This window comes from Anopheles funestus, chromosome 3RL (assembly GCF_943734845.2).
Source record: "Anopheles funestus chromosome 3RL, idAnoFuneDA-416_04, whole genome shotgun sequence".
Classification (NCBI taxonomy): domain Eukaryota; kingdom Metazoa; phylum Arthropoda; class Insecta; order Diptera; family Culicidae; genus Anopheles; species Anopheles funestus.
In genome coordinates this window covers 37,862,460-37,889,871 of record NC_064599.1, presented here as the reverse complement: position 1 = coordinate 37,889,871, position 27,412 = coordinate 37,862,460, and the positions used below count along the sequence as shown (strand labels likewise).

The 27,412-nt window shown below is 40.4% G+C and overlaps 1 protein-coding gene across 13 annotated transcripts in view; it reads left to right on the top strand.

Annotated features, from left to right (window-relative positions):
• Positions 1-27,412, top strand: part of LOC125767667 (RNA-binding protein Musashi homolog Rbp6) — a 594,718-nt gene that overhangs the window by 162,728 nt on the left and 404,578 nt on the right. Inside the window, exon 1 of one of the 13 annotated variants that reach the window (XM_049434488.1) lies at positions 13,083-13,604. The exons of 11 other annotated variants lie outside the window; for them this stretch is intronic. The gene's annotated coding sequence lies outside the window, so the exon portion shown is untranslated. Of the gene's footprint in view, positions 1-13,082; positions 13,605-27,412 lie in introns of those variants that run through there. One more of the 13 variants, XM_049434487.1, reaches the window with a different exon arrangement.

The window sequence follows — 27,412 nt, the reverse complement described above, 5'->3', positions numbered from 1 at the left end:
ACTTGACTTTGGCTTAGAGAAGCAAAAACGTCGAATCGTACTAGCAGCAGAGGGAGGATAGCCACTTGTACCAGCGGAGAACTTTTGCGTTTTTCCGGTGTGCTATCTGTGTTGAAATCTTCTGTTCGGAAATAACCGAGAGGGTAACATTCGACGGGGTGGCATAGATCGAGCGTCAATATAGCCGTTGGGGTGCGAAGGATGAGGTCGAACATCTCAATTGAAATAGCTTTTAAAACCTTAAATCATTCAGGAATTGGCCGTGATTTCTTTACCTTTCTCTATGTCTCTTCCGTCCGAATGTTCCTTCATTTGGTTCTGGTCATGTAAAATGTTTCACTGGCGTACTTCGAACGTTTTCAGGGAGGTGGGTTTGGTGCAAAAATGTGAAAATCGAATTTAACCTTCATAATCAGATCGGTGATAAAAATCAACCACAAAATCTGCAACCACCACCTGGGTGGGTAGTAAACTGTAAAGCAACAGTTTTCATCAGTCCTACGAGATGACTTTTAAGGTGTGAAATTTTCCGCTTAGAAATATCTAGCGGAATGGAGTCAGAATGAGGAGACATGTCACAGACTTTCGAGGCACACCTGCTTGCCTGGGTCGTCGCATTTTCCCCGGTTCCCCTCGATCGCCGTAACCCATCCAAACCGAGGTTCAGTGCCGAGACAGTCGTACACCGCCATGCCGTGTCCTCATCATCCGTCATAATCGAATCATCTTCGAGACGACGAAACAGAAATCCAATTTAAAGCTTCCTATTGCTTTCGATTTCATTTTCGCCTGCCAGCGGCATCGCTTCATCATCGGGCGCTTCACCGGAAATGGATAGGAATGGTTTTTGGATGCTGCCGGGGTCGAACCGAAAATTACATCCTCACTTTTACAATTTTTCCTGCACCGTACACACCGTACCGTTGCAGCAGGCGCAAACGGATCTTCGGATGCGGGGCGGGTTCGAGAGCTTAAATTGAATTTCACGACAGATTTTCATTCCAGCTCAACCGTGCAGGAATTTTTCCCGCACCTGTAATTGCGAGCGACTTTGTCCGGGTGGTTGATACTTGCTTGCTCGGGTCGGGGTTTTTTTCCTGTGGGTTTGGTCGTGGTGACTGGATTGCTTCCGGGTAACCGGAGGCCGATTTCCTGCTGCAAGTCAACGGCAAGAAGGATGGCCGGTCCGGTTTCGGTTCGGCTGGACGATGATGATGGTTGGCTGGTACCTGCGTTGCTAGTGGGCTTTTCGAGCTTGATTTCCTGCAAGTGATTGATTATGATTTTATAAACACACTTGTCGTGACACGGTGCGAGTGTAAATTGGATGTCATTATGAGTGAGATTTGACGCGTCGGGGTTGGACGGATATTTTAACTGGAGTAGAGTTGGGATGATGAAATTAAAGTTGGGGTGATGAAATAAACATGAAGTTGGGAGAAATTAAATGTTGTTCTCAAAGTTTTTCAAAAAAAAAATATAAAAATATTTTAAACCATTTTCACACATGTCAAAATGTTGTACTGCAAAAAAAAATCAGATCAGAAAATAAATTGCTAAACTTATTGTGAAATCATTACATTACCAAACACTTTGCTAATCATATTTACCTTTAATGAATGTGCAACGATATCGTTTACTTTTGTCGACAAATACAAACAATCCCTCAATCGGGTTCCGTTTGTCCGCTGCAATCCTTACTCAGCATCAAAGCTTTTCCGATTACAAGCTTCAAAGCAGCGAAGTAAAAACAAACTTTCACACACACCGTAAGACGCCCGTTTTTCCTGCCTGTTTAAAAGCTTTCCCTTGTTTGTAACCTCACAACGGATTGATAAGGCATATCATTGCCCAGGGTAAGTTCGACACCTAAAAACCCCACAACCCACACACCGGGTTCGGTTTTTGACTGGTTGACTGGTTTTTGTGGCCAGTGGTTTTGATCTGCTGACATTGCTGCTGAGCATTGAGGTAGTGTTGATGTTACTCCCCCAAAAAAATAAAACTAAGTATGTAACTACATATTTGATAGTGAGCATCGGCTGGCGGGAAAAACGTAGGATATTCGGAATGGAAAGGGATTTGGATTTTATCTTCCTGTTGGAGTCGTCTGATTGCATGTCTGGTTTGTGGTTGGTGGCAGCCAGTTGAATCGATGCCGTCTGCTCATTCCGGACCACCCGATCGGGCTTTGTCGGCTTTGTTTGGCGGGTTATGCATCGTAAGGTTGGTTCGTTGTGGAACATGGTTTGTAACCCGTGCATGATCTAGCCAGGCTTCTGGCACTGTCATCGAAAATGAAGAGCTATCGTCGGCACAAACCGGGCCCATTGATTTGTCCCTTTAGCCTCTCGAAAGAGGCCCAGCCACAGCTGCCTGTAGGGACTGCACCGGAGAGCCATACCGGGAATGGGCGGAAAGAAACGAGGAAAACTTTGTAAACAATCAGTAAAAAGGATTTGAGTTCTTACATAAATATGCACTTTGCGTTTACCGGAAGTGTTTTTGTAAGGCTTTCTGGTGGCTTAGAAACAAATGCTTTACGCAAGTCAGAAAAGCGAACAATCAGCTTCTTAAGAGCTTCAGTTGTGCGCTGTGCGTGTGGTTCATTATTATCACGCAAAAACCACATCTATTGACGGAGAGTAGCAATGAGAGTCGTTGTGTCGAATGGAGTTTTGCTTATAAACACATTGCACACGCTTTGTGCAATCTTTGTGTTGATTGAAGCATATGACAGCCAAACTGATGCTTTGTACGTATACGTGTGGTTAAATCTTCCCTATCTTACGACTCCAGTCGAGGGTGCAGTACGCTAATGCCAGCATTCTAGCGCGAAATTCCATTCGTAAGGTGTGAAAAGCACGATGTGGTTCGTAATTATAATTATTGTTGTTGCAACCTTTTCCAACCTGTTTCAAATGTTTCCATTCCAGACATCGGTGCCAGGGCATTTCTGATTAAGATAATCTCTCAACACTCCATGACTCGCCGTAGCCACATTAGGTTAGACGAAATTAATGAATTGCATTGCCTAAAGGCAAGAGAGGCACGTGCCTTTTCACCTTGTGCAAAGTTATGCAGCATTTCTCCCGGCATCAAATTAAGCAAATTTTTGGTAAAGAAAACGTAACAATGTGCCGCTTGGTGGTTGCTGATTACCGATGAAACGACCCGTTGAGGTATAATTTCATCTCCGAAAATTGTGCCTTTTTTGTTTTCCTCCAGTGTACCGTTTTCTCATGTACCATAAATTAAACCTCCGCGAATGACACGCGTACACAATGCATTTTCTAACTTTTTACCAGTAATGCAAGCATTCCAGTTAAATCTTTTTCCTTTTTTTTAATTCTGATTCGAGATAGTTTGGGTAACATATTACTTTCAAATGATTTCATCCGCGAACCGGGACACCACCAACCTTCCAGCATCCACGGGTTTCGGTGGTATTGGCTTATAAAAATAGTTTTAGAAAATGTTTTCCAACACCCCCCTCAACACTCGAGGGGTGGCCCGGTACGGGTAGTTTTGGTCGGTACCCGACCAGCTCAGGACGATTTGCCACCGTTTGAAAGAAGGAGTACGACAAACGCAAGACCTCGTCGGCATCATTCTGCGTTCTTCGGCGCTGCCTTCGGCAAAGGTCGTTAGTTAAGGGGGTCCATAAATCTCATCAACACAATGAGTAAGGAATTTAATTTTCCAAACAACGTCTCAACTGCAATTGCTAACGGCAGCGGGCGTGGGTGGGGCAGGGCCATGGGTGTGTCCTGGGTGGGCGGACAGGCATAATTTCATGTGCATGGGTAAATTGTGCTGCAGTGTGGCGAAGGTAAAGATTTACCACCGGTCGTGCTTGAGTTTGGTGTCTAGAAAATGGTGGCCTTTACTCCACTTCTTGGTACTTTGATGAGCAATGGATCGGGGGCATGGAAGAATGGAAGAGGTCAAGGGGAAAAGGAACGAGTTTGCAGGTTTTCGGGCACTTGTCACGCGGCTGAATCTACCGCTCGTTTGCTGTCCAATTGCTTTTCTCGGAGCTTGCGCTCTCTTAACTACTTTGGCATAAATGATGTTCATACTGCTGCTGGAAAATGGGTGTGCTGAAGTGTTTGCAGCTTCATAATTTAAGGGAGACAATATAGTTCACCTTTCGGTAGGTGAAACTTTTCATGCATTTCTTAACTGTTTAGCAATTCGAAACTGCTGAAACAGGGGTTTTATTTGTTCTGGCTGCACTATATGCATTGCACTGTTTAGTTTTGATTGTGTTAGCATTTTAAATTGTGTTATGCTCATGTGTCTTTTTGATATATTTAACATGCTTGGTGGAAAATAAATGCCAATCGTGCTCCGCAGAAAAGCTCTTGATTGTTTCTTTTTTGTTTGTAATTTTCAATCGATAAAATAGCTTGTGATGAATTACATACCACCGATTTAAAGATGTTTTAGTATTCGGATTCAATCAGATGATAGAGTTTTTAATACACGATTCATAAAAGATATTCAGATAAAGAATAAAAAAATCTGGAATGTCATTTTTTGACTGCCATATGTCCAAAATATCTATTAATAAAAAACTGTTGAGTGTAGCAACGAGTCCTTTTCCTATCTTTCATAAATCCGCAGTATTTTTTAATGTTACGCATATTCGTATATTTGTGAACATACTGACGCCTCGACTGTATTTTTTAGAAAAAGAGTCCTGGTGTCCCTTTTTAACGTATTTTTATGATTGCTCTCTATGACCTTGCAAGCGATTGCCATCATTAATCCTTTGCGCAATTTGTCTGATACTCGCAACGATCTTTTAAACCGAATGAATTTCCACTATTCCTTCGATGCAGCCATTTCTTTGAATGATGTTTGCATGACCTCATACTGTTGGCCATTTTCAAAGACTTCATGAATTGTTTTCTCCAAATAAAATCCTTTAAATCAGCAGGCCTGACAATTTTCTTTTTGGAAATACTCTTTTTGTCTTGTTTTTAAGACTCTTACGTAGCCGAAAATTTTCTCCAGATTAATAATAAGCTGACAATTCTTGAGAATAATGCTTTCTTTAGTTTCAGTTTAAAAACTTATTTTATATTAATTTAAAATAGATTAAATTTTGTTTTTATTGTGCTATAAAAACATAAATTTACTCATATCAAGATACATTAAAAAAACATTTCATCTAAATTTTTGATGAAAAATAAAAATATTTCCTTTAACCTGGTTCTCGTTTTAAGACAAAGAGGAAATAAAAGATTGATTCAAATCCATCCACTCTAATAATACCGGTTTGCAACGTTTCATTTTAGTACGTTCTATTGGATGCATCTTATGCAAAGTAAAGTAGTTCCACTTTCTAACAGCAACTCGGTGCAATCGTTTCATTTCTTTGGAACCCGCCGTGAACATACACACACCCACTCACAAAAAAATGCCACAAAACGATATGATTTTACTTGATGGCGAGTGGAAAGACTAAACGACTTGCAAACGCGCACAAACGAATAAACGATTATTTCTATCTCGATAGAGATCATCATGTTTTCCTTTTGGAAAGTGATAGCAGTTTTTTACGTCACATTTCACAACGCTTCTAAAGCATATCATTCCAAACTAGAGTTTTTTTTTCTCTTTTGGTTTAGCAATGTTCTCCAATGCTACTATTCCCAGTTGAGTAGGAAGAATTCTCAACTTCATTGTAATAGAAAGTCCGCTCGTCGTGCTGCACTGGTTTGTGTGCGTCCTTGTAGTAAGAAGCCGTTTAGAAGGAGAACCCTTCCATTTTGCCAAGATCAAGAAAATGTAGACTGGATGAGAAACGAGCACGATGAAAGACAGCCAAGGCTGCATCTCGTTTGGAAGCTGCAACCGCCTTTGAGCCACACAGCCATTCATTCGTCGTATTTGCAACCAGTGTCGTCGATGCAAGACGAATTGGAGGAAAATACTAACCAATCTCTTCACCGTGCCGAGGAAACTTTACCGATTTTCCTTTGATTCGTATGGCGGTTCATCCGAGTGGAAAGGAGTAGATATCAGCTGCAAAGCCAAGCACTCGTAAGATATGCCTTTTTCCCCGGGAAAGACACTCAGCGCGCCAAAATCGAAACAGTTTTCCTTCTTGCCGCGCGTTCGATCTTGTGGGGTTGTGTTCTTTGGCGCGTTTTCACTTCCCTAACAATGGTAAAGGCAAAGGAAAGGTTGGTTTCTTTACCAATGCAACCAACGATATCCCTCTTTACGTGTAATGGCCCCCCTTATATTGAGGAGGAAGAACAAGAAACACAAAACGGTAGTCGTCGTCCCCTTTGCTGGAAGAGATGGCCCGGGAAAAAACGGAAATAATAATAAAAATCTCTCATGTGCACATAATACAAAGGAAGGCTAAGTTAACAAGCTCCAGTGTGTTTTTTTTTGGTTTGTTGCCTCTGCTGTACGTGAATCTAGAGCTTTAGTGCAAAGTTCGGTAGTCTTTGGGAAATTTTCACGGCACTGGGCCTGGAAAATTCAACCAGGGGTTGGATTTTTCTGTGGTAAAAGAAAAGCAAGAACTGGGGCACACTCATCCAGATGAATCCCGGGACTCTGGAATACTACTCCCTGGCGGGTAGTACGTGTAAGTGGGAAGCAACACACAATGTAAGGCCCGTTCTTTTACTACTTCTGGCAGCAGGATGTTAGACGTCTGTGTGGCTTTGCCAAACGCGGAAGTGATCGAATGCGAATCACTTTTTTTTCTTTTCATTTGAAAACTCTTATTAATGTTGAAGTTTTCTTTGATTATGTTGTAAATGTGGCCGCGGCGGGGTGATACGAAGTACAGCTTTGAGCTTCTGTCTTTGCCATTCTGTTTCTGTTCGCCTTTCTGCCACATCTCAGATAAATCGTTTCGAACGGGTTGTCTGTAATGATGGGACTAGAGTTGTATGTTGTTGTGCGCATTTGTAAGGATTTTCACTTCAACATTCTTGCAAAGCCAAGGTGTCAATGGTGCGTTCGGATGAGCGCTAGCTTGAGTGTCCTTAATCGTTGCATCTCGCTACATCAACAGGATCAAGGATATCGTAGCAATGAAACGAAACAATTATTGAACCCGGAACTCGGGTACGATACATCCGTCCGGCTTTGTGCACCTTGGCGAAGAACTAAAACCAACACACTCAATATTAGTGTCCACGAGAGGACGCTCAATTAGTGATAATAGGTGATTAGTGTTTCTCTCTAGTGCTCACCGGAGGGTTTGCTCATCGCGTAACGATGTTGTCTTGTTTTTTTTTACACCTTTCCGTATCCATTTGCCACGTGGGTACACCGCCGTGTTCGAGAAAGGAGACGTACTATTATCCTCCGCTTCCTTGGTTCAAGGGTAACCGCGCTTACAGTGAGGTAACAACAAGTTACAGACCTAACCTCAACTTTGCACCCCGTTGTCTCTTTAAAGATGGTGGCCATAAGATAAAGTCGGCAGGGTTTGGCCCTGCCGCCTCGAGATGTACGATTAATACAGTGCAAAACAGTAACAGGAAAGGAACGGTATAATACTTGCCCGAACTGCTGAGTTGGCTTCTTGCACCTGCTTTTGACGGTGGCTGCTAGTTGGTGAGCGGAAACGGGGAACCACTTGGCGGTAGCCGTGATTAATGATTTTGATAAAAAGTTTAACGATATCCCTCTCCGCCGATATTATGATCGGAAGAGTAATGGTGCGGCACTTTTTGCTATCGTACGGAAGCGTGGAGCGTGTGTAATGGGTTGGTTCTAATTTATTTTTATGTCACTTCTTCTAGAAGTAGTATCGCTTCTTCTACGGAACGGCACTGCTGAGGCACTGTTGGGAGTTTGTAGTTTGGACGCTTTAAACACAGGCACATAGTTCCTGTAATTCTTCTTAAACGAAGAGGATTCTCATTTGTTAGACATTCAATTAGGGAATGGTAAAATGTAAAGATTTAGAAGATATGTTCCGGTGAATCGTATATTTGCTGGAAAGAGGAGGATGTAATTGATTTAAAAATAAAACTTTAACAAGAAGTTCGTTTTGATTATATTTGCGTTTGGCTGTTATAGGAGTTTAAAAAAATGTCATAAAAACTCTCTTTTTAGACGGAGAAGAAATTGTGTGTTTACCTTCTAATAACGCACGGAATTATTTTTTCGTTTATTCAATTATGTAAAGAGTTGTTTTAAATTATATTATGGTTCCTTATATTAAACAAAATGTTTTTGTCCAGTGTTCCATCATAACAAATATTACTATCATGTAAATTTGAGGAACACTGAAGTAGACCAACAATCGAAATTTATTTTGTTTTTTTTTTAATATTGCGGTTTTTCAGTTCAGTTGCATTTCTTTTTTTAACTCCTCAAGATTAGTTTCGAGTTTCGTGCTTTCGAGTTTCATGCTGAACTTCTTGTGTACATCCAAATACTGCATCATGTTATGTTTTTTTTATGATTTTTTTTTGTAAAATTAGTTGTTTAGCTTATGGAACTTGCCTAAGTAATATCTATCAGAGCCTTAAAAATCCCATTTTTCCTTTTTTATGTCCTTAGCAATAAAATCTATTCATGAGTTCAAAATGTTTTTTCTATCCATGCATGAGATTTGGTTGTAAGAGTTAAAATTTAAATATAAGACTTCTAAGGACATATTAGTGAACGCTGGTAGATTATATAAGACTGTTTCTACATTTAGTTTATAAAAAATAAAAGTGAATATATGTGTATTCAACTTCGTTTGAAATAATTTATTCCAAAAGTACATTCTCACTTCATTGAATGGATGAGTTTTCGTGTTCTTACTACACAAGAAGTGGTACATATTCTGTGGATAATTTTCCTGTTTTTATTCAAAAGGATCAAATAATCAGCCCGTTATCACATCGTTCCCGATAAGCGCCGCACGCGTGCTAAAACACTTCATGCAATCTGCTACATCTAACACACAAAATGCTGCTGTGGACGGGCTGGAAAGCATCACCCAGCTAGTGGAAAATCCATTTGCAACGCAACATTCACCTTGGAAATCTGTGTCAAAATCTTGCCAGCACATTCCTGGTTGCGTAATTACCAATATTATCCCTTACCAACTGTATGCAGCGTGTTTTTAGCTCAATGTGCTTTTCTCGTGGGTTTGTTTTTTTACCTTTATCCAGCTAGCTACTACCTCCATGAGTAGGATTTTTTTCACCATGAAAAGAGCACCGAAAGAGCGTACCCAAAAAGCACCCAAAAGTGGAAAACAACCTTCAAGGAAACAACAAAATAAAGACGAAAAAATCACTCCCAAGTGGCGGTCTCGAACGTAACGAGATGGTTTGTATTTGTTTTTTTTTTGTTGGATTTAGCTTCCTCCGCTTAAAGGAAAAATCTACGTAGCTTGGCTGCGAAAGTAGTCCGATAAGATTTTAATGAAAATTTTATTCACCGACACGGTCGTCGGAATAATTAATATCACTAACCTTGCGCTCCCGGTACGCGGTACGGACGCTGCTACGCCGGACACAACCGCACAAAACAGGGAGCAGGGTTTCGTACTCGAGTCCACCATTCAGCAGGACTAGCGTGAGCAGAAGATTACAGTGCGAATGAGCAGTACGCGATAGCTTCTGGAGAAAAAGGAAAAGGGCTAAATCTGGGAATGGAAATCATTGAAGCAACAGAACAGTGTAAAGGAATCAAATTGCTTCGGCAAGGATAAAAAACATAAGCTGCCGGTTGCAACACAAGGATAATACACAGACGATCACGATCATCTCGTAGCGCAACAGAAGAACATGGGCATAGGTGTTGGTTTGTGAGTAAGAAAAAGAATCCCTTTAACAGTCTCGGCGCCACCAATCACCAGCCTACTACCCTTCGAGCCTTGATCGACAAAACCTGAGTGAGTGAAGATAGTGAAGATGTAACAAATAAACAACAAACAGGAACAAAAAGTCCCACCATACTCGCCTAGTAAAAGTACTTGCATATCATTAGCATAAGAAATAGTGCAATTTCGATGTGGTGCATTCATTTTTTTTGCAAACCACTTTTTGCACTTCTTTCTTTCACACTCTTGCGGGCGGTTTGGTTTTTGTTCGGTTGAGGCAATGTGCCACGGGAGAAAAAAAAACCCTCAACTCCAACCGCAGAATTCACAACATTGCATGGTAGTTTCTGTGTGGATTTGAGCGGATTATTATATCGTCACCATTCGCAAAATGCAATGTAATGCAACATGCAAGCTGTGGGAAGCTGTTGCACTGACTGTCTGTTCTGTTCCCTGTACTGATACCGATGGTGTTGTTGTTGTTGTTTTTGTTAGTGATGGCGCTGATGATGATGATACCGGTTAATTATGCGGTTGACGAGGTAAAAATCTCATTTGAACGGCACAATGAGTACACCTTGGTGGTGATTCCGCGTTCTCCGCTAGTTTTCTTCCCCGTGTCTGTATTACAGTTTTGTGGCAGAAGTTGGCTGCGAAGGAAAATGATAATAACACAAAAAAACCCGAGCTTACCCAGAAGCCTGTGTAAACTGTGTACAACTTTCGCATTTAGCTCAAGATAGCAGACAACCCACGGCTAGTATAGCGGCCGGTGTGGAAAATTTGTTCGCGCTGGAAAGAAAATCCAATCAGGAAAGCTTGATTTACCACCGCCCAATCCATTCTACCTTCCGGCACTGACGTTCATGGTGAAGGGTGGGTAAAATAGCTCCCTACCAGGAGCGAAAGTTTCCATCGACCATTTTCCAATATAACGGATATGGGACCGTAGAGTCCTATTACCCCCGTGTGACGGGGGCTTGTCAGCTTAAAACCGATATAGCCTATCATAATTCATCATAATTAAGCGATGATAATGGGAATTCTGATGTAGCATAAAAGCCATCCACTTTTGCAAATGGGGCCAAACCCAAAACTCAACCTGCTCCCACTGCAAAAAGGTAGGTACAACTGCACGGATTGCGATAGTATGGGGCGTTTTCGGTAAAGTGTTTCACTGTAGGGATGATGGTCAATAGTTATGCCACATTTAACCATTTCACGTGGCGGTACGCACATATGTGTATGTGTGTGTCGTAAGTGTTTGTGTTTGCATTTTACCACAAAAACTCCCATCGATTGCAACGCTCAATTCCAGTACCCACTTTGCACTAGAGGAAGTTTTTGGACACTGTCAGCGTATCCGATTTCTCATATGACCTGTCCTCCAAAACATGGTATACTCGGAAGCAAGGCAAAGGACATATTATTAGAGAGAGAGAGAGAGAGAGAGAGAAAGAAAGAGAGAGAAAGAGCGAAAAAACAATTGATTGTGTTTAAAATAAATGACAATCAGATAACACCCGGGCCACTCCAGCAAGCCGATACCCCGGGTGTGAATATGCTTGGGGAAAGGATAAGTGAAGCTACAAAATTAAATCGAGAAAGTCGGTGAAATTCGGTACACAACTTTGGGCTATTAAATTACGGTCCGGTTTAACCGCATGGATGAGGTCCACGGTGGATCTACGATGGCTGAGAGCCACGAATGAGCCCTTATCCCTAGAGGGATGGGAAACGATTTTCTCTAAAACCTGAACGGCGATGTAATCTTTTGCACAATGGTTTTATGGTTTAACACTGCCGGTGAGTGATTTCGGTGATGGTGATGTTTTACGGCAGAGTTATGAAAACCGTTTGCCAGCGTTGATTGAATTTCAAAGTTAAAATGTGCTTTTATGTAACCTTTTTATTTGTGGTTAGTAAAAGAAGTTTTCAATAAAGTGGTCATAATTCAAACTGACTGGGTTGCTTTTTTTCTAGTTTATTAATTTACTACGTATAATATGACTCTTCCGATTCCTTGTGAAAAGGTATCTCAATTCGACAGATAACAAAAAAGCACTCCACAGTGTGGTGGATTTAAATAAGCTTTTTTTTCCACCACTCAACAACGATCCATTTTTCGCAACGATTATCGATGAACCCGCAAACGCATTCACGCTGGGCCAGTATCATCGCTGAAGTGTTAAACGGTGTTCATTGATGAAAATTGCTATTGAAACCCCCTTCTTATTGAAAATGTACTTCAACCAACCCGTGATGTTAAACCTATTGCCTGTACCAATTGTTTCGATGGTTATTTCGGTGCGTATAACTGGTACGGTGTGAAGTTTAATGTTGGCATAATTTACTTACAATAAGTTTTTTAATAGACTGTGGAATACTGGAGAGTTACCTTTGTCACCGAACATGTCATGGTAGTAAACGAATAGAGAGATAAAGTGCTGGTGTAATAGTGAACGAGAGTTCTTTAGCTTTTTATATGAATTGATCGTATTTAAACTCATTATGATTGAATGTGTTAAAGTGCACATTACGAGAATGTTTATTATTAACACTCCAAAGTGTAGTTGAGCAGCTCTCTAGTAATGGTTTCGAGTGATGATGAGTAAACTTTTCTGTTTCATGAATATCTCTTTTCAAAAAATAAATACAAAAAATCCCATAATTCTTTTCCTCTTGTTTGTGTGTTTTTATTTACATTATGTTGTGCATTTGCGATATAACTCACTCTTAATCCCTGTACAAATTTTAGATAGTGCCATAACAAAAAAATAATACATTATTTTAAATCCAATTAGTTTGCAATAAGTCTTACTATCCGTGTATAAAATAGAACAAAAAACACTCTACGGTTTAAAAAAAAATTAAATGGAACATGTAAACAAAAAACGAGCAAAGCTCATGATTCATGATGATACATGAGAGTTGCAATTTTGTTTTATTAACCATTTGCTGACAATACAATAAATTAATGCAACGGCATGACCGTTCGTTTAGCCGTTTTTTGCAGGACGAAGGGTTTATTATCCTCCACAGGGTTGATTTTTTTGTAGGATTTAGTGGTTTTTTTGTGGTTTTTGGCGCTCAAAGTGAATGGTTGACTGGATGATTTTGTTCGAAGAAATTTACTTGGCTTTTGTGGGAAGTAGCTGAAACTTTGTTTGATAGATATGTTTAGTTTAAAATTTATTGCTGGCAATCGCGATAAGGGAATGCGTCTACATTGCAGCAAATATAAACAAAAATTATTGAGAAGGATTTATTTTTGGTTTTTCACAGCAATTTAATTGCACATAATTGAACGATCGTGATGACAGGTTTTGAATTCAGTTGTTCACTGTAGTGCGGAGTGATCATGCATAACGCACACTGATACACTTATAGTAATAGACACAGGATCAGCAGATCACAGCATCATTAGCCTGATATGCGTACGCCGCAGAATATTTCATGAAGTCACTAACACATAAACATCAGTTTTAGATGCGTCAAATCCGGTTTGGTTCAGTTTAGTGCAGAATGTAGAAGAGAGCACATGGGACGGTTTATTAGAAATAGTTATTCTTATTAGTGACGCGTTGTATGAAGTGTGAAGCTTTTAATTGTTATATTTATTACATTAAAGTGACGCATTCTAAGATGCTGAAGGTTTAGTAGCATGATGCTCGTTCATGTGTCTGTTACTTTACCAAGTTTTAGTGGATTATGTTAAAGATCAAGCTTCCAAGCAAGTTCCAAGCAAAGTGTTTTATTTTCATGTTCAATCCTTAGAACCACTTCGTTATCCAAGGTAAGACATTATTTGTCCCTTAAATCTATAATTGTACTACAAGCATCAAATTACAAGCAGCGAAAAAAGAGGCCACATGTACTCAAGCTTTCAATTGTGCAAGTGTATTGATGCCATTAACGATATCGCGACATGTACAACATGCATACATAGTCGTATGAACCCACAACACATATTCAATGCCGTTCGTACCACGGTCACAAATCTTGTGCCACTTGTTCGACACATTATGGCTAGTTGCGTTGTATTTTCTTGCGGCACTTTTTCCTCATTGCACTTTTTTTCGTTAGTTAACATAATTTCCTGGTTGACTTGGTGTGAATTTTTTTTCTTCTCACCATCGATCTACATTCCGTACAAGCCTTACACGCCGATGGTAAAAAAGTATTCTGTGTTCACTGATTAAAAAAGTATTATGCAAAAGAGTATTCGTACAACATGGAATCAGTTTAAAAACGCATTTGTTTTCTGCTTTCGAATTGTTCATGTAACCAGAAAACATGCAAAAACGAAACAAAAAAAAACCTGCTACAGATTGTATCGAACAACAAAGTAAATGGTGTGCAAAGAGAAGACTTCGCAGTAATTATCAAGTTTACAGCTCGGCTTTAATGTTCCTTTTTGAACAGGGAGCCATAAATGGAAGCTTCCTCTTTTGAAAAGCCATCCAACAGCAGATTACCTCTGAAGGAAATCACTTTCCCCGTTTCCACCGGCTGGCCGGGTTTACAATGCATCCACATTCCTCAGCGACTATATCAAAGGCAAGCGGATTTTTTTTTATTTCGCTCCCCATTCCTGCGCCCCCTCTCGAGCGGACCCTTATGAATTAAAGGAAGCATTAATGACGGAGGAAGTGTCCTTAAATGACAATGCGCTCGTCCTTCGGCTGACGGTGCACAGGAAGACCATATATAAACTATGACCAGGACAGGATAAAGAGGCAAAAAGTAGACCAAAGTAGCACTCCAAGAATGGACAAGCTCGGTATGAATGAAGGTACCAAAAGGAATGAGTAAGCAGTGCCTTCATCCACACACACACATTTACGTACGTACACTTGAGTTGATAGTAAAATTAATTCACTCAATCACGTTCGGTGACGTGACGGTGACGGTACAGTGCAGATCGATCGAAGAAAGAGCTGACGAATGCTAAACGCTTTCTTGGACCGGCGAAGTGCCTTGAAGCGTTGCGAGTACCGATTTTAAGGTTAGTTTTTAGAGAGGTGCAGTTAAGTGTCAAGTCTCGTTTCCTTTGCTTCTTTATTAAATAGCTTTGACGTTTTAAGCAGTACGTTGACATTATGTTTGCTTTTGAAACGATCATACTTTATTTGTGGTATACTTTTACTTTACTGTATTTAGCTTTTTAACATACTTAACTTTGGTGTGGAACTTTTGCTTTACCACTCTAAAGTATTAATTCAACATGATTGCTGAAGAAAACTAGAAGCTGGCCCGTTTTGTTTTTGTTTTGCATTCACAGTTTTAGCCCAGTGGTTTTTTTCCAACTTTTTATTGAACTGCAACCGGCATAATAAGAGCGTCCGGTGAAAGAAATCTGCTTTCAACAACCCTAAACCAACCCGTACTGTGCCAGCCAGCAAGCGAGAGAGAAACAGAGCCAACAAGGTGTCAGCGGCAATGAAATGAAATATTATTATTTTTATGATTTATGCAAATGAGCAAAACCAAACCATTCCGGGTCGGAGTTCTGGTTTTGCTAGTCCCAGCTCCATCGAGTAGGGCGATGGGAGGGGTGTTTTTTTTCTACCCCGTGCCACACGCAAAAGGGAATCATGGAGCAAGTTTTTCCCTTTGACCTCTGTACCTTTTTCGCTTGCTCTCGGGTGTTCGTTATGTGTGTGTTTTTCTTTTACCTTTGCCCCGCTTAAGTTCTTGACTTGGGAACGGTTGTGTTTTTCTTCACTGTACAGCGGGAAAGCATTATATCCATTTTGGACTGAATTAAAGTCACTTGAAACGAACGTTTCAATTTCTTGTATTTTTTGTTTAAAAAAACATGAAAAGGACAGCTGTGCTTTGGTGATGAAATGGTAATGGAACGTTTTTCTTTGCCGTATGAAGAGAAAGAGTATGCTGATGATATTACTTCTTCGGTATGAAGATGGGAAAAAAACTCCCAAACGAAAACAGAAGGTGGCAATTTGTTGGGTAAAGTGATCATGTAAATACAAATGAGAAGAAAACCTATAAGTTGAGGCCTTAGTAACATTTTGAAGCATTTTTTAATTTTTTTTGTGGGTAAAGACTTGCTCAATTACATATCTTCTTCTTCTTGGCTTAACGACCTTACAGGTCACGTCGGCCATTTCTGGCTTACTAGACTTATTTTACCACGTAGCTGGATAGTCAGTCCTTGCTACGGGGGAACGATCCGGATGGGATTTGAACCCGGTCCTGCCGTGTGGACTGGCGCCGTTTATCACATGCACCACCGGACCGTCCAATTACATATCTATAAAACAAATAAATCTAAACCCCAAATAGAGGTGCTTTATTGAAGAATAAAATTGCTCTAAATCTTTGGTAAAATCACTGTTAAACATTTCAATTGTAACCACTGAACAAGATTCATCGTTACACGAGACGATCGTTCCTTAAAACTCCTTTACCCATTGCTACCAACGGACACCATCACTAGTGGTCTATTGCATATGCAAAGCTCATTCGTATGATTGGTTGAACCATTACGGATAGTTCATCTGATTGTAGTTTTATGACCAGTCAGTCTCATTATTTCCAACCATGAACATGCGACAGAGGCTCCCATTCTGTACAGTCCACGGAGTCCGGTACTGTGGATATCCGGAACGGCACCTTTTCCATGGGATCGTATCGTATGGACAGTTGTCCCAGTGTCATCATCGGTCCCATACGTCGTCTTGCAAGACCGTCTTATCTTCCTGAAGTGTCACAATCTCGTTGAAATCTTGAAGTGAAATCGCATCATAAACATCATTCCGGGTTGTGTTTCGTTCGGGGTTTGGTTGGGCAATACGGGGTAGACTGTGCTCGTCTTCCTGTGGTGACATTTCTTACCCCAAAACCAAAATGGTAGAGAGAGAAAAGACAGAAAACGATGAAGATTGAAGCAATGGTCAAAAAAGGTTGGGGATGTGTGTGTTCTCGCTCCTTCCCATGGGCACGGTCTGTTGTCGACGTTGTGTTTTCCAAGTCCAATTTGGATTTAAGACATCCATCCGGATGCGGATGGAGCTGCTCTTGCTTTTTGCTTGCGGCACAGGGTCATAACTGTGTGTCGGCTGCCACGAGTGACAGATTCGTAAATGGACAAGGATTCAGCTGTGTGGTGAAAAATCATCTTTTCCCTTTAGTGTTTCGTACCCGCCGTCTGGCGGGGTTTTTTGTGTGTGTTTGGCCCGTTTGGCGAGCTGTTGCTTAAACCAAGTCCATTTGGTTTAAGAGACCACAAACTGTCTTTTCTGTCGGGTGCTGTTTGCTGCCGTTACTACTGCCACTACTACTGTAGTGCTGTTTGCCCCTCCGCATGCGAGTGTAATAAAAAAACGAAATTTTGTTTTATTGCGCGTGAAAATGTGATATATATTTCGCGATTATGCTGTGTACCACCCATCACCACCGCTCGTACCCCGCACTGACGGGTGTGCTCAAATATGTTTTCCTTCTTGGAGGGAACTGGCCACGAGTAGAATGGCAAACATGACAGATGGCACGGGAGATTGCATGGCAAGAAAGCGAAGAAACCTGTGAACAAAACCGACAGTTGCAGAAATTGAATTCGAACGAGCGGCCATGAATTTTCGCCGTTGGAACACTAGTGCAAGGAAAATTGAAATCGCGTGATGCTGTCAGCTGATCTGATTACGTGCAGCTTTCCAGCAACAGATGAATTTTCGTTAAAGGATGGTAGAAATTTGATGCAAATGTACGATCGTGGTATGTTTGCCGTGCGCTTTCGTGTATCATTGCACGAGTGGATGGAAAGAAAAAACAAATATTTTCTTCTGTTACGGTAAACAACGTCGCAAACTGAATATTTCACGCTACGATAAGCAATGTTCTAGAGCTCGAAAACCTTCCGCACATCTTGCCCCATCATTGCCACCCTCTTTATTGCATCCTACTGCAATGCTTAGCAGACGCCATCTATCTCCAAACGAGAGCATACAAACGTGAAATGAAAAACACCATGGTTGTGTGGTGGTTCGGTGACACGGTCTGAACCACGACAAATAGGCTACATCCGGGGGTCGCTGTGTCGTTGTGCCGGGAGTTTTCGGAGTTGCTGATGCTTGCGCCCGAAACCCGGTAGAGTTTGTTGTTGGTGACCAAGCTGTCTTGATCATGGTTCGGTGAGGTTTTTGGCCAAGTCGGGTCACAACCAGGTCCTTAGAATATTATGCTCGCAGTCGCACCGGAGAAAACCCCACGCAGCGATTGCAGTATGGCAAGAAGGCAGGTAAATGACCTATAATTATCTTGTTTGCGGTTTCACGTTTGAATTAACTCGAACCGTTACCGACGATGGTCGGTCATCGCGAATGACGTGGCTAAGGTTTGGTGCAGAGAATCGTTTAGACCGTGGGAGGCCGCACCAGCTAAGCCGGGTGTATTTTGTTTGGATCTCCGTCCATGTATGATGCTGTTGTTGAGAAGCAATTAGTTGAAAATAGTCTAAGAAATGGATGATAATCATTTGATAAAATTAATGTTTATGCTAAGTACTGTTTTTCTTCCAGCTCGCTAAGGGAATATTAAATATTAAATCATGTGTCTTTAGTCAGTGAGGTATGTTACGCATTAGAAAGATATCAAAATTGCCTTATTTTTAATGCGATTACCCTGTCGCTTGGTGGTTAACCAACCAGCCAGTGATGAATGTATACAAATTGTCTGCATATTGTGAAAGTTTCACATCTCTATCGCTTTATTTGCGACCGCTATGGTCAGAACAGTGAAAGAACTTCGATTAATTATGTTAGAATCGTTTGTTCCATCCAGGTCAACAAAAAATCAGCCACTTCGTGACGATCTTATATGATCGTGGAATATTTACGAAATTCTGGAGATGGCGAATCTATCATTTTATGCCGTGTTCCGGCTCGACGGTTTTAATGGACACAAATTAACACAAGTTGAAACAGAATACTGATGGCAATGTAGGCACTTTTTGGGCAAGTTGGCCCAAAAGCAAGTTTGATCCAAAAGAGTAGGTGTGTGTGCCAAATTTGTGCCAAAAAAGTTATCCACGTATGGAAGAGCCAATCTAAGCCATCCAAATAGAAAATTTAAAGCAGTCAAAACTTAATCCGATCGAAATGTTCTGTACTAATTAGAAGAGGACAATATCTTCTTCTTCTTGGCGTAACGATCTCTAAGGTCACGCCGACCATTCCTGGCTTACTAGCCCCGGTCCTGCTGTGTGGACTGGCACCGTTTATCACATATACCACCGCCCAAAGAGGACAATATATGCAAAACAATTTTTGGCAAAAACTACGGATTGATCAAAGACTAAGCAAACTACGATTTTAAACTACTTTTTAACTCCTATGGCTAAAGTTTCGAATAATTGGAACAAGGTGACACGGAAGCGACTGATGTAATTATTTTTTATTTTTTTCATTTCCTAATGAGTGAAAGACAACTTTGTTTGTTAAGATTTCATGTTTAGTTATTTTGTGTCATCCGTTCGAAAAAAGTACCTTTTCTAAATGCGTGTTAGTGAAGTGTTAGTAAAACGAAATAAATTTATTTGATTTTTATCATGTATTACATGTATAACTTCAATGATAATTTCATTTCAAATTGTCTATTTTCATGGTTAATATTTTTCATTTTTTATCTTTAATGTTGAATGTTTTAAACAGCTGTTTTTTTTTTTTTGCTCGGTTAGAACGGCCTGCCCGTATCAAGACTTATTTTACCACGTAGCAGGATAGTCAGTCCATGCTACGGGGAGACGGTCCGGATGTGATTTGAACCCGGTCCCTGCCGTGTGGACGGGCGCCGTTTTTCACATGCACCACCGGGCCGCCCCATTTAAACAGCTGTTATTATTCAAAATATCTTTTTGTTTCGTATGCGCCGTTTTCATCATTATGTACTTTCAACCTACCTTCGTTGTATGTTTATAATTTTTTTTCCATTTGAATGTAAGTATTGAAAAATAAGCTTTTATAACAATTCAAGATATCAAACATTTGCTTATACGTTATCGCTTTGTAAAAAAAAGTTTCAAACAATTTTGCTCCTATCTGCAACCAATGCACTCACATGAGTCCAGCTGGCTCAGCATGCATAAGTAAAAATGTTGCTACAAAAGTGTATAAATCGTCAGGCTATCGAGTTGTCGAGTCAAATCTCACGAATCAGCTGTTTCGCAACGAAGCTCGACAGCGGAACCGGAAACGTGCCAGCTTTATCATTTACTCGGCTACTTTAACTGACTAAGCTTGTTTCTTACATTTCACCCTTCGATAAAAGCGGAAGCAAAAAGCCTTTTGACCAATCGGTGTAAGCAGACGCTGATGGCGATGGGGTCGGGAAATGGGACAAACAACACAGTTCTTACTCGTATGTCCATCGATTAGTTCGGCTTTTGAACTGGACTGAAGGAAGAGAAGAACTTATTCCTTTTTTTCTCTTGTGCTGGACACTTTTTTCCGAATGTTAAAGGCACATGATTTTGGCTCGTTTTTTTTGGCTAGTTCCTCTTTCACTTGTGAGATATCTTTCGTACACAGACTTCGGTTGAGTGTGCTGTGTCGGTTTTTCTACCGAATTGTTGCACTCCTGTCTTGAAACTTCCTGGTGTCCAGTTCGATTTTGCATTCAACTGTTTTTATCTGTCCCGTTTTGGTCGGTCAGGCGTCAGTGCGAAGCAAAGTGCTTAGCATGGCTTTAATATGGATGAGCGTAAATCTAGCGTCACGATCAGTGCTGGTTTTTGTCGCACATAAATGTATTAGCAATTCTGTGTTTATTTTGTTTAGGATTCTTTTTTTTTTAGAATTTCGGCTTCTCTTTAATGTGAACGGCATTTCCAAAACCATTCAGCTGCCTAAATTTGATGTTAGAAAATTTGGAGACCTACAATAATGTGTTATTTAGTTCTAAATAAATTGTATAGTCAAAACATAACTACCACGCATTGCTGTCAGGATCACTAAAATTATGCAATCAATTTCCATTCTCGCACACACTTACTAAAGCACTACGTTGGCGGCATTCGCTACGCTTCCAATCCCTTTTTTCCCTATGAGGTGACAATTTACTTCAAATGCTTCCAATTCGAGGTAAATTATGCTTCTCCTGCACTGCACAATGCAATTGGTTGCCGGGGCCGGACGGAAAACAGAGAACGCAAATCGCACTAGAACTGATACCGTTAAAGCATGTGGAACGTGAGCGTTCCGTTACGGGGTGGTGGAAAAGAATGTGATAGCAAAAAGGAAGATTGGTAGTAAATAATGGAAATGAATTACGACGATGATGGTACAGATTTTTTGTCCAACAGTCTATTTTATTGCATGGTTCCTCTAGTTGCAACCCGCGTGCTGCTAGACACGCGTACAATCCGATGCTGCTGTCGATAAAAAAGGGAAGCAATAAAGACATGTGTGTATGTATGTGTGTTTGTGGGAGGACAAGTTGGTGGATGGAAAAATCAGGAATGGTTAGATTCCAATCACTTTGGTTCATTGTCGGAAGACATGGTGGGTGACAATTTGGACACCGTTCAGCTGATCGTCGTTTGCAAACTGTTCCCTGCTTTCCACGATACCGAGGGTGTAACGTTTCTGTTAGCTCTGATGCACAGTCATTCTGTCCGCGGGCTATCATACTATTTGTAGTAAGGGTGGGGGTTTAGGAAAAGCAAGGTGGTTTTTTTTTGTTACCGTTACTAGTGACTTTACTAATGGAAACATGTTAATTGGAGACATGGTGAACTGGGGAAATGATTGTCGCAGGAATGAGCACATTTATCACAAAAGGTTTTGCAAGTGATTGATTGCAGCAAAGACTCTTACTAAATTCAGATTTTGATTATGTTTGTGAAAGTTAATTTTATATGTTTTTAAAAATTTGTTTACTTTTGTTTACCAGGTTCAATTCTTACGACGTGTTTTTCCTATACCCAAGGAAAATCCTTTTATTTAATTATTTCCGTCTTTTTCACAACTTTTTAAAACTAATTCCAGTTTTGTACTTGCTATAATGTGAACTGTTATGCTTCTGTCAGTAAGAATAAAATAAATTGTTTGGAAAAAGTAACATTTACTGTTATAAAATCTTTAATAAACTATTAAGAAATAAGTTAAAATGTTTAAAAAATTTGAAAAAAATATTTACAAATCAATTTAGATAAATGTATAGTAGATATATCAAGTGAAATATCATGAACAAATATCAAAAACAACTAACAAAAAAGAAAGAAAAAACAAGAAAGGAAATGTTTCTACATTACCCAATTAATCTCATGTGCATTTTCCTTTTTCTCTTTCTTTTCTTTCCTCAAAGCTTATCTAGGTTTTCAAGTGCTTTGAAAACAGATAAATGGGATTGAAAATCATTTGCAATAATTTAAAATAATTTAAAAACATCGTATGGATTGAAAAGATATTAGAAAAGAAATGAAAAGGATTTATTTATTATGCATTTTTCCTTTGTAAAAATTAGTCCTTATGTATCTTGGTTTAACGTTGGCTTATGTTCCGTTTATTAAATCTGTTTTACGTGTTGTTATTCATTATGTTTTTTTCTCAAACTATTGCTCAAATTCATATAAACAATAAGTTACATAACATAATAACAATAACAATATAAAAACATATAAAAGCCTTATATTAAAAAGAAGATGTTTTGTAAAATATTTTCCAAGAAAGCTAACCATTAAAGATAAGACAGAAGCCATCAAAATTCATTAAAAAATTGAAAAAAAAAGAAAAAAAAATCTTAGAAGCTAAACATGAAATAACATAACAATACATTGTTTGCAAAGAAGATAGGAAAAGTTGCGTATACATGTGATGAATGAGCAACTAATTAACACCTTCGCCTGCACATTTACCAAGCAGCGACAATGCTTCGGTTACTCTGCATAATCATGAGCTTGTAAAGTGGAACAAAGTGCTTGTATGTTGCTAATAAATAGATGATGACCAATGAAAAAACAACATGTACCATCATTTAGTAGTGGATCGTTGCAGAAATACGTTTCCTTTGTGTATGGCGCAGTTTAACGCAAGGGTGTAATTTTGTGATGTAAATGGATTTTTTGTGTGTCATGGTTCACTTTCTTCCTAGAATAATGCCACCATAATAAGCGTCTTTTTCATCGTTCTTCCAATACTATCGACGCATCTGCAGCCTGATCATTTGGCGCTTTATTTACAATTGTGGGTTGCAAAATAATAAATTAATTACCATCATCATTATTATGCTACCCTTTTGCGTGTGCCAGCTACTCTGCTGCAATCGCTCATTTTCACGTACCCCGTACAGCAGTAAAGCGGCTGGCGGGTGAAATGATGTAGCATTCGGCTCATGTTGCTGCGTTGTGCCATTTGCATATGTGGCAGGAGCACGATTACCTACCACCTACGCTATCGCCATACGCTGCCGTTTGTACATGAACATTTTCCCGATTGTCGATAGGGGAGGCACACCGCACCGTGTAGTGGACGATATGCTTTGCTTAAGCTTTGACATGAATGGCTTTTTCCTCGCTGGCTTCCTGCAATGGCAGGCCTGGCGGAAGAATTGGGCGACAAACGGACTTTTGCCATTGTGAAAGTGTATGCAATTAATTAACGTCGAATGTCACCTGCATCGGTTTCGGGGTGCACCGATTGAGCTTGACGAGCCCGTCCGTTGACATGTGGTGTGGCTGTAGCTCGTTCCTCAATAACGTACGTGCTGCTCGTATGTAGGTAGGTACAGAGCACAAATGGCGGGTGGGCGAGAAAAAAAAACTTTCCTGTCGTGCTGGATGGCAATTGGATGGAGACCTCCTTCCGGTCGATACAGCTTTCTCGCATGTTGTGCCTAATTTTGAGAACGTGGTGATAAGTGTTTTCGTTTCTGTTTTATAATCTCACCGCACCGTTTAACTGGTGGTTTTGTAATTGATACTGTGGCCACACTGTACGGTTGCGTTGATGGTCGTTGAAAGTATTTATTTTGCAGCTACATTGAGACGTCTTTTTTCAATTTGGAACAGTAAACATAAATTTATAATAAAATAATTATAGTGAAAAAAAGAAGTATGAAAAATTTACTCTCAAACCCTGCAATTGAACAATAATCCATTTAGAAAGGATAATATTTTCCGCGAAGGATATGTCGATTACAAATACATTAGCGCAAATACACTCTTCGCTCTGTGGATCATTGGGCAAAAATTTTGCCCACTCACACAGCCAATTTGAGGCGCTAAATGGGAACGGAGATGAAAAGTCAAATGGAAATTTCCTGTTAAACAGTAGCAGCAATTTTCTTCTACCAATCTCGACTATTTCGAATGATATCCGATCTATTTCGAATGAGTTACAGCAAAGCCAGCATACACGCTGTACTGTTACTAGCTTTTTCTTCGTTTATTTTTTAGTCCCAGAAAATCGATGTACGGTAATGTTTATTTTTTGTTTCTGATACGAAGAGGAAAACCATGCTTTTTACTTTCAATTTTTTGTTTCCAATACACTGTCATAGGACATTCAATTGGACGATACACTGCAAAATGTTTCCATCCACTGACTGTGACCGATTGGGTTAAATTGAAAACGACAAAATTTTAATTGAAACGCAAATGAGCCTGACACGTTCGGGTCGGCTGGCATTCCAGGCCAGTGTGCAAAAATGTATGAGGATATGGTTTCACGAGCAAAAGGATGAATTTGTTGATTTGTTTTGATTCTTTTTTCTTGCTCTATTCAAATGATACAAGCGCCCCGGCGGGAAAGCGTATTTGCATGTACATGTTGCCCGTCAATCTAATCGGGTGGATTGTGTAGAGAAATAGAAAATCGAAGTCATGAAATGTAAAAAAATGCGACCAGGAATGTTGTGTTTCACACGAGTTAAAAAGTAGTACTTTTACAGAGCAATCCTTTCTGGAGAGGACGAATTTAGCAATATTTTTTTGTAGGGAGGATTGCAGCTAATTAATCGGAATGACGTGTCATAATTTTATTTTATTTTCTACGGAGTTTTACGGACTTTTAACTTCCTTTTCGCGATCTTGAAGTACAATTAATTTGAATGTTCTATCAATATCGATAATAGAGCGATAATCCGTTATTCATAAATAAAAAAATAAATATTTGCAAATTAAGAAATTGATATGAAAGAAAAATTAATATAAAATTACTATTTTTCATTCCAATTTCAGTATAAAGGCTTTCGCTTTATTGTTCCAGATTCTGGTTTTGTTTTTCTATTTCTTTATAGTTTTTTTGTACATAAAGACACAATAAGTAGTATCGTGTTTTTTCCTGCAACAAACGATCATCGTCATTAAAAATGAGTATTCCATTTGGCAAACTAAACCGTAGTTGTCACAACGCTTCACTACATCACACATTTTCAAACGCCTGACGGGAAGTCCTAGAAAGCCTCTTTACCAGAGCGTGGCCTCGAGTGGCAGCAAAATCGGTAGCAAAAATTTAATTTCGAACTTTAATTTCCTGTCGATTTGATGCCACAGCCACTGCAAAAGGGCGAGGGTTTTGCACTGCTCGACCAAAAAACTCGAGCATCCATCCATTCCATTTCATCGAGTCGCTTCGGGCAAGGTAACTAGGCGGCACAATTTAGAGGATGCAAAATTCTAGCTGATTTGTTTACCGTACCCGGCATGCGAAAGGAGGCTGAGGTTGAGGCTGTTGACTGGTGTGTTCCGTTTGGCACATTCGATAAATCATTTTGGAGCCGAATAGGTTCCAGGGTGAAGCAAAAGCCGGATGCAATGATGCTGATGCCAGCGAAGGAAATAAAGGGCAATACAATTTTCCCATCGGCAATCGGAAACGATCGAGCGATTAGCAATTCTCTCCCAATGGCAGTGGCTTGTTTAGCTTCACATCCGCCTCTTGTTCGCAACAGAACGGGGTCGAAGGGTTTTGAAGCATTTCTCTCCAGAATGGGTAGTAAATTATTTCGTTTCTTCACATTGTAAGACATGCGCTCCTAGTGCACGGTGCACTACCACGATCACCACCATTTGGTGTACTCCTGTTGGGTTGTGCCACCCAGTTTCTGGGTAGTAAATTTCTGTACGACATCTCAACATCAACTTCCCATGGTATGCATACACGAAGTGGCTGTGTTAGGCTTGCGGAATTGGCTTTACACAAAACCCATACCCCGGTACGGGTGCAAAAGTCAACCATGGCCCGATTATAGGAGAGAACCTGTCAAATGGTGCCTGGTGTCACCGATTGACTTGGGCAAAACTTCCGGTGGCAATAATTCAATCGAACAAATTCTGATGGAATGTTCGACGTACGGTTTCTTACGGTTGCTCGTTCGTCCGGTGAGGTGAAACGCTTTTGTGTCGACTTACAAGAAGGCAATATCTTACCAATCGTGCTCCTCGTAGCTATTGGGGCTGACGCAGTGCTGCAAAGACTAAAGACCCTGCCAGACTCTCGGTACTCGTTTTGTATTATCATCAAGCAAGCGATTCCCAATTTGGAAAGACTGACAGCGACAAGCCACCGTTGTGCTGTGTGCGAAGTGCATCGATGAGTTCTGCTCCATAGCGAGATTTTGCCATTAGCACATGGCAGACAGTGTTTTGGTTTGTTGGGGGTGGGGTGGGAAAATGTCAATGCTTGTATTTTTCCGAACAGCAGAAAAGGTCACACTAACGTCTGGCGGTTAATGGCAGGATGTATTAACGTCATTTTATTGCGCTTTTAATGGACAAGACAAGATTAGATATATTGAAAAGCACAAGTAACTGTGAGGTTTTCTTCAAAATCCCCGGGAAATAAGGGTGACAGTGCGTTTGATGCGATAATACTAAACAAAACTCCAACCCTCCAAACGGTTCGTCCAGATTTAGTGAGCAACTCTCGCAAACTCTGGGATAGTGAAATTTGCATATTAATTTACATTTCACCAAAAGCGTACCACCGTCTGGGTCAAGCGCACTGATTCCTTGAAGGTAGGATTCCTCACGCATGTCACAAAGAACCGTATGCTTCTCTTCATATCTTGTCACTCAGAGGTGGCGCTCGGTACAAAGCTTCTATTCTTCAGTGGTCCAATTATTGTTGCCGTTATTATTATTATTATTATTATTATTGGTACCAATTTGAACTTTGCACGGTTTGTCGTGCGAATCCGGAAGTGACTGGGTGTCAAACCCCATGTGGTGCTGTTTTGGTCCGTGTGCGGGTCAAGTCTCGCGCCAAGTCAATTTAATGTTTCTTCGCCGTAAAGGACCATCAACGCGCGGGTCGTCACACCGGTTGGGTTGAGTCAATATTGATAAGAGACTTGTAAACATGTCATACGCGTGGGAAGACGTAAAGGAAGACGTTACGGACGCTTGCGAGTGGTTCGGGTTGATGAGATGACGAGGTGACTATCATCAGTCGCGACCGGAACTGATGTTGGGAACGGGGCGAATGTGCGCTGTCTGGTCTTTGTACAGGTCGGGAAAGGTTTTGCGATGGTACCACCCAGGAGAAGGGAAACTATAGCCAAACTAGAGTGTTTGGCTGGAATGTTACCGGATGTTTCAATCCCTTCCTCCTTCTCTCTCTCTTTCTCTCTCTCTCTCGCTCT